The sequence below is a fragment of the Cavia porcellus genome, unplaced genomic scaffold (assembly GCF_034190915.1).
Source record: "Cavia porcellus strain 051 isolate PalLab524CR breed Dunkin Hartley unplaced genomic scaffold, mCavPor4.1 scaffold_2, whole genome shotgun sequence".
NCBI classification, from domain to species: domain Eukaryota; kingdom Metazoa; phylum Chordata; class Mammalia; order Rodentia; family Caviidae; genus Cavia; species Cavia porcellus.
The window spans coordinates 6,471,512-6,488,933 of NW_026947485.1; the positions used below are offsets into that span (position 1 = coordinate 6,471,512).

General features: G+C 40.7%; 1 protein-coding gene and 1 long non-coding RNA gene across 13 annotated transcripts in view; both read left to right on the top strand.

Annotated features, from left to right (window-relative positions):
• The window catches only part of Magi2 (membrane associated guanylate kinase, WW and PDZ domain containing 2), a 1,223,070-nt gene that overhangs the window by 23,367 nt on the left and 1,182,281 nt on the right, over window positions 1-17,422 (top strand). The window lies entirely within an intron of this gene.
• LOC111756875 (uncharacterized) overlaps window positions 1-17,422 on the top strand; it is a 168,817-nt gene that overhangs the window by 23,059 nt on the left and 128,336 nt on the right. For both annotated transcript variants that reach the window (XR_010042297.1, XR_010042298.1), the window contains exon 3: window positions 1-17,422. This exon is cut by the window's right edge and continues 128,336 nt beyond it. This is a non-coding gene — a long non-coding RNA (uncharacterized LOC111756875).

Consider the following 17,422-nt stretch of genomic DNA (forward strand, 5'->3'; position numbering starts at 1 on the left):
GCCGAGGTACATCCAGAGCATAAAACTGTCCCTCCCTGTGACATTTATTGATATGCTTCAGCCTTTCTTGGGAGGCAGGCCACGTATGCTGCCCTTTGAAACCCTTGGAGCACCACCCAACTGACTGTGTAGGCCAGGTGGACCAGGACTCTCTGGGACTCTGTCTTGGACTCCTCCATGCTTGGGACATGCAGGGATGTGGACTCCAAGTTACACAAGACTTTTTGTTTGTCTCTCATGTTACCTGGATGCCCACTTCTGCTCTATACCCTCTCCATTGTTCTACCTTGGTTGAATAACTCTGTAGGGCTTTGGTTTGAAAAGGGTCCTTTTAGTTCTTTGGCTAAGTCCACTTACCTTACTGTAACCTTCCACTAGATTTTCTCAGATCCACACAATTTTTGTTATAGAATAATAACATTATAGAATGATGTTATAGAATAAAATTCTGTACACTCCCCAGTACTTCAGTCTTCCTTCAATTGTAGTTGACATTATGCCTCTTACTTCTGGTTTATTTCTAATCTATTGTTTGCAGAGCTGCCAGACTTCTGGTATTCCTGACCCTTTACTTTACTGACTCATGGCTGCTGCATTATCGAGCTCTGCTTTATGGAATTAACATCCCAAACCCAGATGATCCCCTCAGAAGTCACGCTTGTGCTGACCCTGAATATACATGGTGATTCCTGCCTCTCCTCTCCACTGGTTTGCATAACCTCTTCTTGCTTTAAATATTAATTACTTCCAACTGTTCTCTGATTTTTAGTTCTTAACCAATACCCTTCATGAAATTTTGGCTGGCAGTCTTGCTCATAGTGATCCATATTATTTAGTCTTCCACAGACTGTTTTCTAAGGAAACCTGTGTTTATCAGTGTGAGGCAGAAATGCACTGGCCCTTGGAGCTTAGGCTTGAAGTCACGTAGCATGGGTGTTTTATGATATTCTGTCACATTGATTTCACATTGAACAATGCTGAAAATCATTATAAATAGTAATTTAAATGGCTTTAAGTAGTTAATTTTATTGAGGTTTTTATGCATTCTATGTTTGATTTTATTTCTTACCTCGTACCACAGTGACTGGAGATCATGGATAGTAAACTCAATGTCCCTTCTTTCCTACAGGAGCTTTTGCATACCCTCAACTCATGACATTGAGTTTTTGCAGATCCACAAGTGATATTATTTTAATTCAGTAAAGCAGCTGAAAGGTCAGGCTCATCAGGACATCAGGATAGAGGTTGGCATCTTCATGATTTTTGTCTTTAAGGAAAACTGCCTCAAGTCTGGAGTTCTTAACAAGTTATTACCACACCATGGTCATATAGCCTTGGTAGCATCCATTCAAGAGAAAGCATTGGTATACCTGAAGGCTTTGGTTTGGATAGACCCACCCCGAGGTTTGCTGAGCTGCAGCTGATGCCCTGAGGTTTTATGGTCCTGTCCGCTCACTCAGCTCTTGGGTTTTTTTTTTTTTTCCACTTCTGCACTGATCCAACAGGAAGTGGATCACATTGAAATGGACAGAAGTGCATGTGCAGCAAATCACACTAAGAACAAGTCTAGTCAGGGATCCTTGGGGCTCGTGGCAGGCTGAGACTGTGAGGGGAGAGGGCTCCCACTAGGAAAGCACCACTCTGTTCTGGGTTTTGTAACAGATTGATTTAAATGGCACTGGTAATGCTTTGAAAGTAGCATCCATCCAGTATTACAGCATTTGAAGCTTAATTCTTGGAGAAAAGGTAGGGACCAAGATGCATGTTCAGGTGCGAATATATTCAGTTTTCCCCACTGTTCTGTTACTGCAGAATGCGGCTGTTGAAAGGTCAGTTCAGGCGTATTTTGCTTGCTCTTCAGGACAATAGAAACAGAACATGGTTTCTTCAAAGTTGCTCAGAGAAAGATTCGGGCTATCTAAAATTAGGTTAGATGGTTGTTGGCAATAAAATCAAATCTGTCTTTTTTAGTCCTAGTGGGACATCCCACTGTGTGCTCTTGGGCCAGCACGGGCACTGATTAATTCCCTGCAGTAAATCTTCAGGTACGTGGAGGTGGACATTTTATTCAAGGAGGAAAGTAATTTATTTTTTCATGCTTCTGGAGAGCGCTAGGGTGATTTTGAGTCTTTTGCATGAATTCATTTTTCATGTCATCAGTTTTCCAGCATAATAATCGAATAGCCTTTTAAAAAATGTTTTGCTCTTGCTGCATCACTGTGACGATAAGTATTTGTAGAATCCGAGAAAAGTGTTTAATAAGGAGCACCATTAATAGGAAGATAAGTTATCACTTAATCTGCAGTCGTTGTAATCTTCTTGCCTTCTGTGGGGTGCTCTGTGTGTTGAATGACACGCTCAGAAATGTACATGATAATTCAGGGGAGTCAAACCTGGAGCTCACTTTTTCACATTACTTCACCTACGTAGGCCATTTTGGGGAAATAAAGGAAAATAATGTGTTTTCTCTCCTTTCCTTTTCCTTATGTTTGTCTGATTTCATTTGCTTTTAACATACCATTGAACTTTTTCTTCCATTCTTACAGTGGCTTTGGTAAACAAATTTACTATAATAGTCTTCCTATCAAAAACTGAATATTGCAGGTGGATCAGGATTTATTTCCCCCCACAAAGTATGATTTATTAAAAATGCAAAGGAAAGAAGAAGTTTCTGAGTAAAGGAGGTTTTCATTTCAGTATTTTAAACATTTCTCTAAGCAGCATCGACAGCTCCAGGTGAATGAAAATTCAGTGGTAAATGAACTGGATTAGAAGTAAATTTTAAGTTTAAACAAAAGTGAGTGGCCGAGGGAAGCTTTGTTATTTATCTGTTTAGGAATGGGATTTGGATAGAATGGTTCATTAAGTTTTATTTTGTACCAAAGTTAAAATGCAGCATAGAGACTATGAATTATTTTTATTACTGTTTGATGAAAGTGTCTCACCTATACATGAACTTTGCTTATCTTTTTCCATCGCTGGAGCTAACGAGCTTAAGTGTTGGTGTCCAGTTGGAGGATTTATCTTGATGAATTTATTAATTGTGATTTCAGAGGATCTTAGTTGGAAGTGTAGCCTAATCAAGCAAGAGAGGCTCTAAAATATGCCGTCCTTTCTCTATGCTGACAGCAGTCCTTGTGACAACTTGGGTTTATGCAGTCTCCCAGTCTTGAGGGTAGCAAAGGTATCTTTAGAGCAACCATATGTGACCAGCAGAGGGATACTCCTTGTCCACCTCAGTGTACGTTGTTATTTTGTCTCCAGTGTTACAGAATGAAGATAGGAAATCACTAGTTCTCTCAAGAGCTTTTAGCATCGAGAACATATTTGATATTTATATTTTTGCAACATTTTTTGTTTAACCTAAATATATTTGCTAAACTTTGTAAATTTCATCCTATTTTGAAGTACTGTATTTCATTGGTATCAAGATGCACCATTGTTTGGGTGTGACTCAGAAAGAAAATCAGCTTGTCAATTAAAGTATGATACTATTCTCTCATCACACGAAATTTTCATTTTGTGCTTACTGAAAAAGATTTTAGGCAGCTTAGGTAATTTTTATTATGTATGATGGACATGGAAAAAATAAAATATGAAGTATGTTAGATGTATTACCTATAAATTTCTTTGCATTGAAATTCTATAACTTTTAATGACTTACTTTTTTAATGTTTAATACTTGATGTCTTTTTGGTAACTATCCTTTTCTGCTTTTACCTAAAGAATATGAATCATCACTGTTTTTAAAAGAAAATTCCATCATTTCCAGAACTTTCTTCTAAGAGCCTGCCTTCCATTCTGTAAGGTTTTGTGGACATGCAGGCAGATTTAACTCAGGTACAACTGCAGCCAGCATGGTTTTCATTTAAGCAGCATTTACTGTAGACTCAGAGGCATGAAAGTGTGAGGTCTCTGTATGTTGTATTTGACAGCAAATATGATAGTGTGTCTTTGTGGGGATAGTCTGAATTGGTTCAGTCTAGGAGAATACAGATCTCTCCGATACAGGTATGTCTGAAAAATGGTCAGTTCCCATTCATCACTTTCCCCGCGAGGGCAGTTTCTCAGTGGGTCGTCACAGCCTCCTCTGCTATTCCCAGATTCTGATGCTCTCTCCAGAGACACGTTATCCAAAATGTGGTTCTGAAGTTACAGTACCCGAAATCTTCATAAAATTGAGCTTTAACTGCTGTCAAAGGATACTTAAGAACGTTCCATTATTTCATGAATGGAAGGAAACTGATTTTCCCAATACAGGGAGCTGCTTCTCAATCAATTCGATAAATTTTAGATTTTATCCATACCCTAAAAGTGAAAGAAGCTACAATCTGATTGAATGTGGTGCACCGTGACTATGCAGATGAGATCTTTGAGAGAGGCTGTTTAGTCAGAGGTGTAGATGACACGTAATGGGAATGAGTCAAAACATTTAGGTCTGAAAACTTCCTTTTAAACCTTTTTATCATGAGAATTCAAACATATGTAAAAGTAGAGAAAACAGAACGCTTCTTTCTGCACCCAAGGCCTAGCTTTAGCGATTGTCAGTGGTTGTCCAGCTTCTTGTGTGTGCCTTTCCATCCTTTTTCCCTCTGCAATATTTATTTTTAATTTTTTGTTTTGTGGTGCTGGAGATCAAACTCAGGGCCTGTTGCAAGCCAAGTAAATGCTGTACCTCTGAGCTACCAGGCACCCACCTCACGGGACTTCAGAGCAATTATTAAGTGCCTGAATTTCTTAGTTTCAAACACCCAGTCTGTATTCACATTTGCCGGATTGTCTCAGTGCTGTCTTATAAAAGTTCCTCCCTTTCCTTCCCATCTCTCCCTTCTTCCCTTCTGTCCTCTCTCTTCCTTCCTTTTCCCTGTTTCTTTTCTTTTGCCCTCTTTCCTTCTTTCCTTCCTTAACAAGACAAAAACAAGTGAAAACTTTTATCTGCACACTGTGCTCTGAAGTGTTTTTTACCTCCCATCATTTTTAGGACAACTTCTCCTCCTAGTTTATGGAACAGGGAAGGCAGTGCACCGTGTGCTGTCAGCAGCCCTGGCTTCCATGCGAGCTGGGGAACCAGATGTTGAGCAGGTCATAGTCAGTAGATAGAAGCAGGTAGCGCCTGATGATTCTCCTTAATTATCCCTTGAAATGGATCCTCCAGATCCGTTGTTCCCAGCTCTCCTCCTAGTTTTCTCCTCACTGCTAAGTGTTACAGACTGTTTTCTTGCCATTGGGGTGCTAGCTAATGTGGGCCTTTAATTTATCACTCAGTTGTAAGGTTTTTCACTTTTCCTTTCTTCACCCCCGTAAGTGGGCCAGTTCTGTTCTCTGCTGAGGAGTGCACCAGCGGATGGCTTCTGTGTTTGCTCTGCCTTCTCTCTGACACTAGCTGCTGCTTTTCAGCCTTCCAGGTTTAGCCCATTGATGAGGAAGGAAACAAATAAGCAGAATGGTTTTGAGTAGCTGGTGTTATTAATCTAATCTGAAGCTGGTTTCTGTTTCAGAGGCCTAAATATGCTTTTTTTTCCCCATAAATCAGAGTTGTGAGTCTCTCTGAGGCTTTTCAGCATTGCAGACATCCGACTGTAGGTCTCCGACTGGCCAGTTGCAGCTGCCTCTCTGAATGTATCTTCCCCCAAATATATTCCGTTGGATTCTCTTTATTTCACGGAAAACCATCTTAAGCATAGTGTCTTCAGACTGAAGACAACCTCTTTGCAGAAATCCAGGATGCCAGTAGGCAAGCATATAATTCTTGCTGGGTCCAGCAGTGGAAGTATGGGCTCCTGTGGCCATAAACCGCTCTCAGCATCCTGCTCCCTCTGGCCACCTTCTGTGGGCTCCCCAGTCCTGTGACTGTACACAGCACAGAATGGGCCTCTGCTGAAAAGTAAAACTGCCCTGGTGAGGAGAAAAAAAGACACGCCACTCTCTTACTTTGAGTCAGTTTTTACATCTCATGAATGTGTAGTGTTTTCTTATATAGGCTACAGAAGAGCAGTCAGCAAAAGTGAGACCAGATTCTCTGACCCTGTTCTTAGATCTGTCATCGGTTGTTTTCTGAGCCCAAGACTTGTAAAAAGAAAAATATGATGAGCATCTTTAGGGTTTTGTCTACATCATTTAAACTCGTTGTCTCTGTTTCCTGACCTTTGAAATTCATTCATGTATAGCCAGGATTTGCAGAGAAGTTAAGGTGCATGTAGATCCTTCCTTCAAGGAATTGACAGTGGACTTGGGAGATATTACCTAAAAATAAGCACTAACTAAAAATCGCAGAAGAAATAAGTAAGCAGTATAGGCCAGCTGTTCAAGAGAAGAAAAGTTTGGTGATGGGGGCGCAGGGAAATAGTGGTTTCTAATAAAAATAAAGGCTCTTTTCATTTTTTATGGACCATAACTCTTGATAAGATAGCAATTATTCAGTAAATACATACTTATATAAATGGATGTCCAAAGATGTAAATAATAGAGATCCATTAACCTGCGGGACTTAGAAGGCATTGTTTTCCATACTCAGAGATGTCCTATGATACTGAACCGTTGATCCTCTGACCTCTGGAATCTTTGAAAGCAGATTCATCCATTTGCAAAATAGCTGACTCATGCAGAGGCTGGCATCTCTGGTCATCCGTGAGAGTCCACATGGAAACACGGGACTCACACATCTGCGCTCAGACCTTGACCAGGTTGCCTGCCTGTCTGACCTAAATGAACAGAGTTTACCCACTTTTTTGTGTGTGCCTCATATTGGTTGACATCAGCGATCTACAGAGGTGGCAAAAGAAGTTTTCATAAAAAAAGGAGATCTGAGAAGGAGGAAACCACTTGAGAGAGGAACATCAAGCACTGCAAAAACCCATTTGTTCTGTGATGCCCCCAGTAGAGTTAAATGTGCATTTATTGAGCACCCACAATGTATGCATTATTTGACAGACATTATTGAGAAACCACCATAACTATGTAGGCATCATTGTTCATCTGAATTGTTTGTGACTGTCTTAGTTTCTTTTCTCTTGTTGCTAAGAGAAAATATCTGCCACCCAATGATAAAGGTTTATTTAGTTCACAGTTGGTAGAGGTTTCAGTCCGTAATCACTTAGCTCCAGTGTAGCTGCTTTGGCAGAGAAATGTGGCAGAGGAGAAACAGTTCACAGTGGTAGAATAGGGCAAAAGCAAACAAGAAAAGGAGAAACGAAACTCTGTCTCTTATATTGTATGCAGGCTACCTGCCCTGGGCTGAGTGTAGCGCTCACACTTTTAAACCCAGCCAGAAATATGCCAAACCAATCAATGCACTGCCTTGCTAATTATACTCCCTTAACCCCAGCATCATAGATTCTGGATCCAGCCAACTCTGAAAAAGTCCTGTGACTGCACAAGGAAGTGATAAATCAAACAATCTGAAGCAGTATTCTTTACAGCTTCCTATGAAAGCTTTGCCAATTCTCAGAAAGGTGATAGCCATTCTCTGCTCTGATGCCTTGGGAGAGTTGTTACTCTCTGTCATGATGTGTTCTCATGAGAGACTTCTCTCCATGAGGATGTATCAGGGTTGTCTGAGTAGAGGCTGTATCTGTCCAGCCTTTGTATCAGCAGCAGCAGGAACATCAGGGATCAGCGAGTGGAATGCATGGATGGATTGCTGTTGCAGAAACCACCGGTACCAACGTGGATCCTGTATGTTTCCACTGCCAGAGAGATTACGTGTTGGCAGGAAGAGTGTTTCAACATGGAAAATATCCCAAAGAGATGTTGGCTGAGGAATAGTCAGAGCAAGTAGGAAGGAATTTTGCTGAGGACATGAAAGAAGGTAAGAAATAAAGCAGGAGCACGATAGTCTGACATCATAGCACCAGTCTGGGGGAAGGATGAAAGAAGGAAGACCTGACAGGAGAGACTTGGTCCAGAGCCAATCCACAGATGAGGCTTAGGCGGTGGGGTTGGCTACTTTCTTGTGTGCACCTCTGAGGGGTCGTCAAAGGAGAGCCTGGTCCTCCTTCCTCAGATCAGCTGGTTACAGTGTGTTTATGCCAGTGTAGTCACTGTGTTTGCTGTGATGGTTTAGGGGAATCACAAGGGACTGAGATGAATCCACAAAGGATCCCAGTGCTTTTCAGTTTGGCTATTAAACATCCTATGGATGGGCAGGATGTTCCATTGTGCTCCATAGTGAGCATAAAGGAAAATCTCTCCCTTTGTTGACAGGGCAGGATGGAAAGTAGGAATCACTTGGGAACTAAATATATCTATGTGAGGCCTTGGAGACTTAAAACTATACAAAACATAGGAGCTGCCTGGAAAGTTCTTTTTAAATATAGATTCATCTGGTCTTTGTCTATACTTGTGTTTTTGATTAATTTCAGGTTTTTCAATAGGAAAATCACCTTATATCCAGTTGTGTCATGACCATGCGTGACAAGCTGTTCTGTGTTATCTTCCAAATGGTAGCTTTGGAAAGAAATGGCCCCCGTGCCTCACTGCGTTCTGAAATTCTTTCCTTAGGGCTTCGTTGGTTCATAGGATAACCCTTCCTCCATTGGCACTTAGCGAGCAGTGAAATAAGCTCCTTTGTGGGGTAGTCCTCTTAGGACCATAAGCTGAAAGGTGAGCTGGACAGGTTTCTTCTAGCTTTTGGGAGCATTCTGTAAGGGCTCTCAAGATCTCTTCAAGATACAGATGAGGACGTTGGGATGTGGTGGCAGAGTCTCAGTGCAACCTAGGAACCCAAAGCTAGGCCATGTCTACTGACTCTTACTCAAAATCAGGACCATGCCTATGAGACTCTTACCATATTGTCTCTGGGCAACAAAGGGAAAGTCTACAAAAACCAAAGAGAGTCAAAGACTAGCCTATGAGAGGAAGGCCAGGGACTGCCATAAAGATGGTTGTCCCTCATGTGATGGCAGGGGACAGCCTCCTGTGGGTGCTCAGCCCTCTGAGGGGAGCAGATGGAAACCCAACACCCCTGCCTGGCCTGCAGCAGCTTCTGAGTGGTGCTGCAGCTCTGAAACCTGTGAGCGCGCTGCTGGTTATGTGGAAGAAGACACCTCTTCTGCCTGGATTCACAGTGTGTGAGTGTTCTATGCATGCCTCCGATTTTAGATCCTTACAAAATGCATCGCAGGGGGCTAAAGCAGTTCCCTGTGACTGTGGAGATACTACTGTAGACGTCACCTCTCAGTAATCAATGTCGATTAAAAGATTAGGTTTTCTTTTAACTGTCGGTATTACAGTAAATTATGGAAAAATACAGAGCTAATTTATGGAATGAGTGGGCTTTTATTCAAGTAGTGTTTGCCAGGTGTATAGATCTGTAGATGAGTAAATAAATATCTCCATTCTGGAATGAATAATATATCAATTAAGTTTTGTTAGCTTTTGTGAAGTAAATGTTGATATTTAATTTTAAACGATCCTGATTTAAAAATGTATTAACCTGGCACTGTGTGTTTGCTGTTGGAGAGCTGGCGGTGGTAATGGGAATGGAAGTCTCAGTCAGGAATCCATTGTTCACTCTGAAAGGAGCGCTTTCTCCCTACCCACTAATTAGTGCAGAAAGAGATCATATTAGTTTCCTAATCTGTAGTAACAAATTACTACATACTTAGAGCTATGAAACCAGAAAAAAATTACCTTGCAGTTCTTAAGTCAGACATTCAAAACGTGTCTCACTAGGCAAAAGACAGGGAGCCGGTGAGCTCCAGGGATTACAGGGCCCCACTTTATATTTTCCAGGGTATCCTCCTGTTTTAAGGTCTGCTGATTAGTCCCCATCGTGCTGTGTAACCTAACCACATTCCAGGTTCTAGAGACTGGGACATAGGCATCTTCAGGGCCGCAATCTGCCTACCTCAGAGGTTGAGAAGGCTCTGGAGGAGAGCGTGACCTGCCAGTGCCTAGAAGGTCGATTGTGCAACCTGGCAAACACTGCTTGAATAAAATCCCACTCATTCCATAAATTAGCTCCCTACTGCACAGTCCAAGAGCCTGTCCTTCCCCCTCCTTGGGACGGCTAGGATACCCAGGGAAGAACCACAGGTAAATCGCTGGTGCAGGTTAGTAACTATCCATTATCACTTTTGGATTATTTCATCACAGGAAACCTGAATGTATATAAGTCGTTAGCAGCTTTTTTCAGCTAAAAGCAATTTTAAGCAAACTGAAAAGTTATTCAAATTCAGACTGTCATTTATGTAAAATCATAGTGTGTCCATTCATTTGTCTTCGACATTCATTCAAAAATTTTAGTTTTGACAGTTGATCCACTTAGTTGGGGACTGTTGTAGTCAGGGGTTGTGAGGAGATCAAGTACAATCAGGATACAGAATTTACTATTTTATGATGGTAATCCGCAGTTAAATACAAGAAAGTGCAAGAAATCTGTCCACAACACTAACGACCCAGAATATTCAGCCAAGAGTCTGGATCCCTCAGCAATGTCCCACATGAGTCCAGCTGAAGACCTAGAGCCCATGACAGTGCCTCCCAACTCCAGTTGGAGGTCTAGAGCCCACAAGAAGGACTTGTGTCAGTCTGTTTTACTGATCTGCTGGGAAGGCCCAAAGGTCAGTAGTGGAAGCCAGAAAGTCTGTGCCAGCAGGGTGAAGGAGCTGTGCCAGTAGGTTGAGGGTTCTGCACTGGAGTCAAGAAGTGACACTCAAAATAAGGACCAGAGCTGCCCTGAAAAGTCCTGCAGTCATCCTCAGTGACAAAGAGGTCCTGAGCTCCTTCTACAGTGAGAACAGTTGTGTGATGCCAGGAAGCCAGCATGACAAGCTTCTCCTGGAGATTAAACAGCACATATCTTTGCCTCCAATGCTGAAAGCAATGTTCAAAGCAGAGAGTACAGCTCCCTTAAACTGGACCACAGTCCCTCTCACCAACAAGGTCCCCAGCTCCTCCAGTGATAATGGCCAAACTCGTATTGGGGAAGCCAGCATGATGAGCTCCTCCAGAAGAACCAACAGCTCAAACAGCAACACGTAGGAGAATCCACAGTGCCTTGTTCTTCTCCACATCTCTATGCTGGCAGCTTTCCTCAGATGGGCCATTTACATGCACCACTATGCTCATTTAATTCAGCTGGTGTTAAGGTGACCACCAGTTTGTAATCTGTAGCAGAGATTTTTTTTTTCTTTTTGCAAAATGAGACATGAGTGGTACAAACACTACAGTATATAGGTGACCAGGAAGCCTATTGGGACTGCTCATGAGATAATTACAAATAGCTGTGCTGCCTTTATGGCCAGGTCCTCAGCTGCTGCTTATATGCCAGTCATCGTGACACACTCAGTGGGGCAGGTGGTCCTCCTCCCGGGCATCCCTGTTCTTACGCATTTCCACCTACATCGTTCTCTACACAGGAGAGAGAAGCCTCTGGCACAGTAACACCAAGCAATGCCACACAACCCCTGTGACTCCAAATCCACAGTACACGTGGAATGTGCCAGGACTGGCTGGGTGGCGTTAGAGGTCTCGTCTGTCTTCTCTCTTCACTTACTGCTCATTCTTTAATTACTCCTGATCTTCTAATCATAGCTTGGATTAAAAGACAATTCAAATTTTGAAGATTCCTAGCCCTGTAATTTAATCTGATAATGATCAGATTTTCAGATTTCATTATGTGTAAATACATTCTAATTTAAACAGATATCAAATTTGATTAAATTAGGGGAAAACACTTTGGAAAATCTTTAGAAAAATTTTAGAACCATTCCTGTACATAATAAACACTGCCTAGAGATACTATGATTATCACTACCAGTAACTTTTATGCTTTAATTTTGATAATATACTAGTACCAAATTTCTACATTCTGGTTATTTTCTATTTGCTTTACTTTTGAGTTGTGATTTCAATTCTGCTTGTCAGATATTAAAAAAACAAAGTGTTTTGATATCTGCCTATGTCTAATTTGTATCAAGCGTTTAAAACTGATTTCTTAGAAGCCTTTTAGTAGAGATGTTATCTTTGTTTTAATGAGGAAAAGAAATGAGATGTCACAGTGATAAACTGACCTAAGACACACAGAGAAATCCTGGGTGTTCCAAACCCCCTGTGCTGTCTCCACAGGAAGGATGGCAGTGCTTAGGGATTCTGGCTGCATCGTGCTGTGTTAGAGCAGGAGCCATCCCTTGTGACGTAAAAGCCTTTTCACACTTCCCTCAGGATGTTACCCATGGTGAGAGTGTGTTTCTTAAATCTTGTTAAATTTATCCAGAAATAATCCACTTTATTTCAGTTCCCAAGCTCATGTTTGTGTAGCAGCCTTTGGTATCATAACTTTGAGTTCTCCAGAACTGATAGCAAGCCACTGCATATACTACAGAGAAGGTAAAGGGAAAGAAAAGAGAAAAGAAAAAAAAAAAAAAAAAACAAAAAAAACAAACAAAAAAAAAAAAAAACAAAGGTTAAATCTACAGCCGTTATTTCAATTGCTGACTACCTCTGAGAATGGTTTTACATTGTTGGCATCTCCGTTAGGTTCCTACTTACACTGCTGTGAAGGAATGGTTCTTTAGATTTTTTAGTTCTGGAGACAGCTGATTAATGCCACCCCCCCATACACACACACATGCACACACACACACACACACACACACACACACACACACACACGAGCGCACAAACACAAGCATTGGTAATTGTCCAAAAAATGTATAAGTGCACTACAGCCATTTGTGAGCGTAGTTTTGTTTGAACCTGTGTCTCTCTCTCTCTCTCTCTCTTTCTCTTTCTCTCTCTCTCTCTCTCTCTCTCTCTCTCTCTCTCTTTCTCTTTCTCTTTCTCTTTCTCTTTCTCTTTCTCTTTCTCTTTCTCTTTCTCTTTCTCTTTCTCTGTACCCCTGTATCATTTCTAGCCCACGGGATTACTATTAGTATTGGGGAAAATTTGAGAAAAACTTACTTTGGACATGTTTAACAAACTTTGATTTCAGTGATTTCAGTATTTTACTTCTATAATTTCAATATGTCATCTGTTAAATATTTTTATCATGTAGTTTACAAAGTGGAATAAATGATCATATTTTCCAATTTTTAGCAATCTTAGCAAGAGTTTTATTTTTGCAGTTAGATATATGAGGAAAGAAACATGGCTAGGACACTTGCATAGCTTCTGTTGTTCTGATTTTAACAGTATGTAAAACATTTAGTAGTAGCAAAATTCAGCTATAGCAAAATCCAGGTTTCCAGGCTAGGCTACTTCTATTTATAGCATTTAAAATAGGGCATGATATTAGCTATGTCAGAGAAGCCATGCCAAGGTGAGTAATTTATATGAGAAAAAAAATTAAAAGCTTAACTATACAAATATTATTTAAGTACTAAGTTTTATAAAAGCACATTTTAATCTACTGACTATGGTTTAGTTGGCAAAAGAAATTTCAAGGTTTAATAATATAAAAGCATCATATTTAGAAACATTTATGTACATTTCATTGCGAGATACAGATATTGACCCCACATTGTAGGTATTTGTATTGTTTTAAAAATAAATCAGGGTATATTGTTCTTCCAAAACACATTTGAATTTTAGAATCATTTGAAACAGAGATTTAAGGCATATTTATGATGACTGTATTTGCAGTTTTTTTAGATTGAGTTTTTATTGGAGAAACTGACCGTATATTTGACCGGGGTGTTTAATACTGTAAACCTGTGATGTGTTCCTCAGCTCTACCTCAGCCAGATTAAAAATTAAGCCCGGAAATGTGAAGTGGCTTCCTTTGTGTCCTCATCAGTGCACCACTTAGATCAACCGAATGCAGGAGAGTCACCTTAACTTAGGATCCAGAAGGAATTCTTATTTTCTTGTTAAATTCTTTTGAATGTCAAACTCTTACGGATGACACCAATGAAAAATTTCATGTTGAGTCCTAAACGAATTAAGGTGAGGTACTGAGATCACATAGCATTCAGAGGATGCCAGGGTCACTTGTCTGTTCTAAAAGAATGACCATGTGGGGTTTTATTTAACGTGGCAGTCCATAACCAGCGTGGCTCCAAGGTTTGTCATGCCTAGTCTGTCAATGGTTTCCTCACTGTCATGAGGAAGAATTGAATGGGTCCAGATTTGATCTGAGTTCTAAAGTACTTTCGTTTTTCTGTAGCGTTAGTTCTTAGCAAGTACATAGATCACATTTTTATTTCAGTCCTTTTTTGGTAAACTGTATTTTGTGCACTTCTCTTGCCCTTTTCTAAACCAGTTCATTTTTTCTGAGCCAGAAAGCAAGGTGGTCTCCAAGTAATAGATGTCATTGTGTCCGGGTGGGTGCTTGGATTAATAGAGGGTCAGGACTCTTTTAGAAAATCGGTGTTAGCATTGGGTTTATGTTTTTCACCTTCCTCTCCCGTGACTCCCTACATCAATCCTACATTTTCAGAGGAGCCCCTAGAAATTGGATTAATAAATGATTTACCTCATAACTTCCTTTCCAACTCTCTTGTGGGCTGCCTTTCATACAAAAGGCTGGACAATGTTAATTTCCATCTTCTTCATGGACTTCCATAGGGCTTTTCATATTGACAAACACATGTTTGTTAAATGAGGCCAAATGAGGCAAAGACAAAAGTGAAAAATTCCTAAGTAACCTAAAAGTAGAAAATTCACACTCTGGAAGACGGAGAATCGGGCATATCCCTTTTCATGGGAATTTACTGGCTGCGAATCCCAGAACCTATTTATCGACAGAAACTCTGCATCTCTGTGATAGACATCCTAGTACTATGAAGAAATCCTCCTCTAAAGACGCCTGGAAATTGATCTCCTATCTTTTGCTGATAGTCAGTGACTACCTGGAAAACACTAGTCCTGTTTTCAGTAATCTAATTGTCCCAATGTAGTCAAAAAAGAATTGCATGTTTTTATTGAAACTTGTTTTGAAAGTAGCACTTTTCTCTAAGCCTTCAAATATTTAACATGTATGAGATGTTCTCTAATTATCCTGGATATACTATGTTGTTATCCTCTATTACTACTTGTAATCTCTTATAATAAAAGATGCTTGCTTTTATTCAGTACTTGTCTTAGTTACTTTTTACTCGTCGCTGAGACAAAATACCTGAAGCCCAAGTTGGGAAAGGAAAGGTTTATTTCTTACAGTTTTTGGAAGTTTCAGTCCATACTCAGTTGGCTCCCAGGCAGGCGGGCATGGCCACAGTTCATGGCGGCTAAAAACAGCAAACAGGAACCAACAAAGAGCAAGACACACCTTCTTCCTGCCATTACATCACATCCTGGCTCCACCCCTTTGTGGGTGGAGCACTGACACCATCAATCCAAACACTTGACAATGCAAATACAACAAATGGACAATGCAAACTCATGAGGCCTGGGGGACACAGACATAAACCATGACAGTACTCTATAAGTATCTAACAATTCCAAGTGTGAGATAAAACAATTCAGAAAACCTAAAAAAAAATTCAGTGTATTCTTTGATAGCGTGTACAGAGGCAGTTTTGAAGGTACTTACTAAGTACTTAGCTTAATTATTCATCCAGTTGGTTTTACAGGGACTGACAAAAGATACCTTCAGACAACATGGTGTTTGGGCTTGAGTTACACTTGTCATAAACTGCACAGGGCTTCAATTCGAGAGTGTGTGATGATCACAAGGTCATTCCTGCCCCAGAACAGAGCCCCCTGGAGGGTAATGTCATAGGTCTCTTAGCGCTGGGGTATTTTGGGCTCTCAAAAATATTAGATCAGTCAGTCATTAAGGAAAAGATATTTTCTCTGACCCAGTTTACTAAAGTGATTTATATGGAACTTAACAGTTTAGTGTCTAAAATTACTCCTATTGAATTTGTTTTTAATTTACTTCAGGTCCCATGGAGCTCATTTAAGTTCAAGACTCCCACTGACTTACAGGACTGGGTACAATAGAGATCTCCATGCAAATACAGCAGAGAACATACCACAAGTCTTGGGGCAGAGAAAGAAATGTGCAGTGCACAATAGAGGAAAAAGCAACTAGGGTAGTATTTAAAGCTTTTTGAGCATTTTGCTCTTCTGAGTCATTTAAAATTCTGAGAAAAATGTTAAATTTTGATATGCTGAAGAGGAAGAAGCAGCATCCTGATGTATTCTGTGAGTGAAAACATTTATGCAGGTAAAACCCTTGTGCTTCATTCAAGCTAATCCCTAAATTTGCATAACCTGAGAAAATGCAAATGGGTACTGTAAATCTAAGTAGTTAAAGTTAGAAGTCAAGCTGAGGTGTCAAATTATGCATGATCTGTCTCTTAACAATAGAGATTTACAGTGACAGATCATCTAGAACTTTCTGAAGCCTTAGAGTTAGTTTCACAGGGAGTCTGTATCAGCCATCTTCCCATCACTGAGACACAAAAGTCGATTCCCAAAAGGATGGGAGGTTTCATTTGGCTCATGGTTTTCAGGAGATCTCAGTCTATGCTAGCAGGCTTCAAGGCAGAAACATCATGGTGGAAGTATCGGGATGCAAAGAGGTTTAGCTTGTAACCAGGAATCAGAGAAGGGGAACAGTGACAGAGGAAAGCCGAGGGACCAGATTCACTACAGAGTCCTACTCTGTGACATTCCCAGATAAGTGAGTCACCAGTGCTCTGGGCAACTCTCAACTCAGTGCGGTTGGCCCAGTGGAGCCTACCCACTGCAGAGTCAGACCTCTGCTTTTGCCCACAAGCTGGTCTTTCTCTCTTCCTATCTAGACTCCATTCAGCACCTGGAGACTCTCATGTGAGCTCATATGGCCCTGTCGACCTGCATTGCCAATCTCCAGCCACACCCAGAGCCCTGGACCAATGCTAATTTTCTTTTCTCTTGGTCCTAGTTTGTACACATGGACAGTGAGATTGCTCTAAAATCCCCAGCAGCAATGCCAAGGCTAGTCAAATGAGGCTTTGCAACTTCTGTGCACCCAAAGAATAGTTGACAGAGAGGAATGTGCATGCCCAACAATCTGGTCTCCGTGATCTTTGCACTTTGAGAGCACTGTGACAGGAAGAATAAAAGCATTAGGTGTGGGACATGGGACTGGCCCTAAGGGTAGTCGGACTTTTTTAAACCTGTGCTTCCCAGCATCCCAGCTTGTTCCTGGGAAATAAACAAAATGTGTGATAAAGACAGGCATGCTACTGAAGTTTCTGAGGAAGAAAAATGTATGCATAATACTCAAAGGAAATGTTAGACACAAAAGCAAATGTAAAAACCTGTGGGTAAACACAAAGAAATGTCCTGACAGGTGGATCAATTATATGGATCTGATCATTACACAGTATGGGCGTGTATTGAAATGCCACATTCCATAATATGTCTCACTACTAAGTCTCAATTAAAAATAAAAATACATTTTTAAAAGCCAATGAATGGAATGCAGGCCTCTTTAATATTGTTTTTTGTATGAGTTATCTTGATCAAAGTTGCCTGCTAAGGCAGAAAG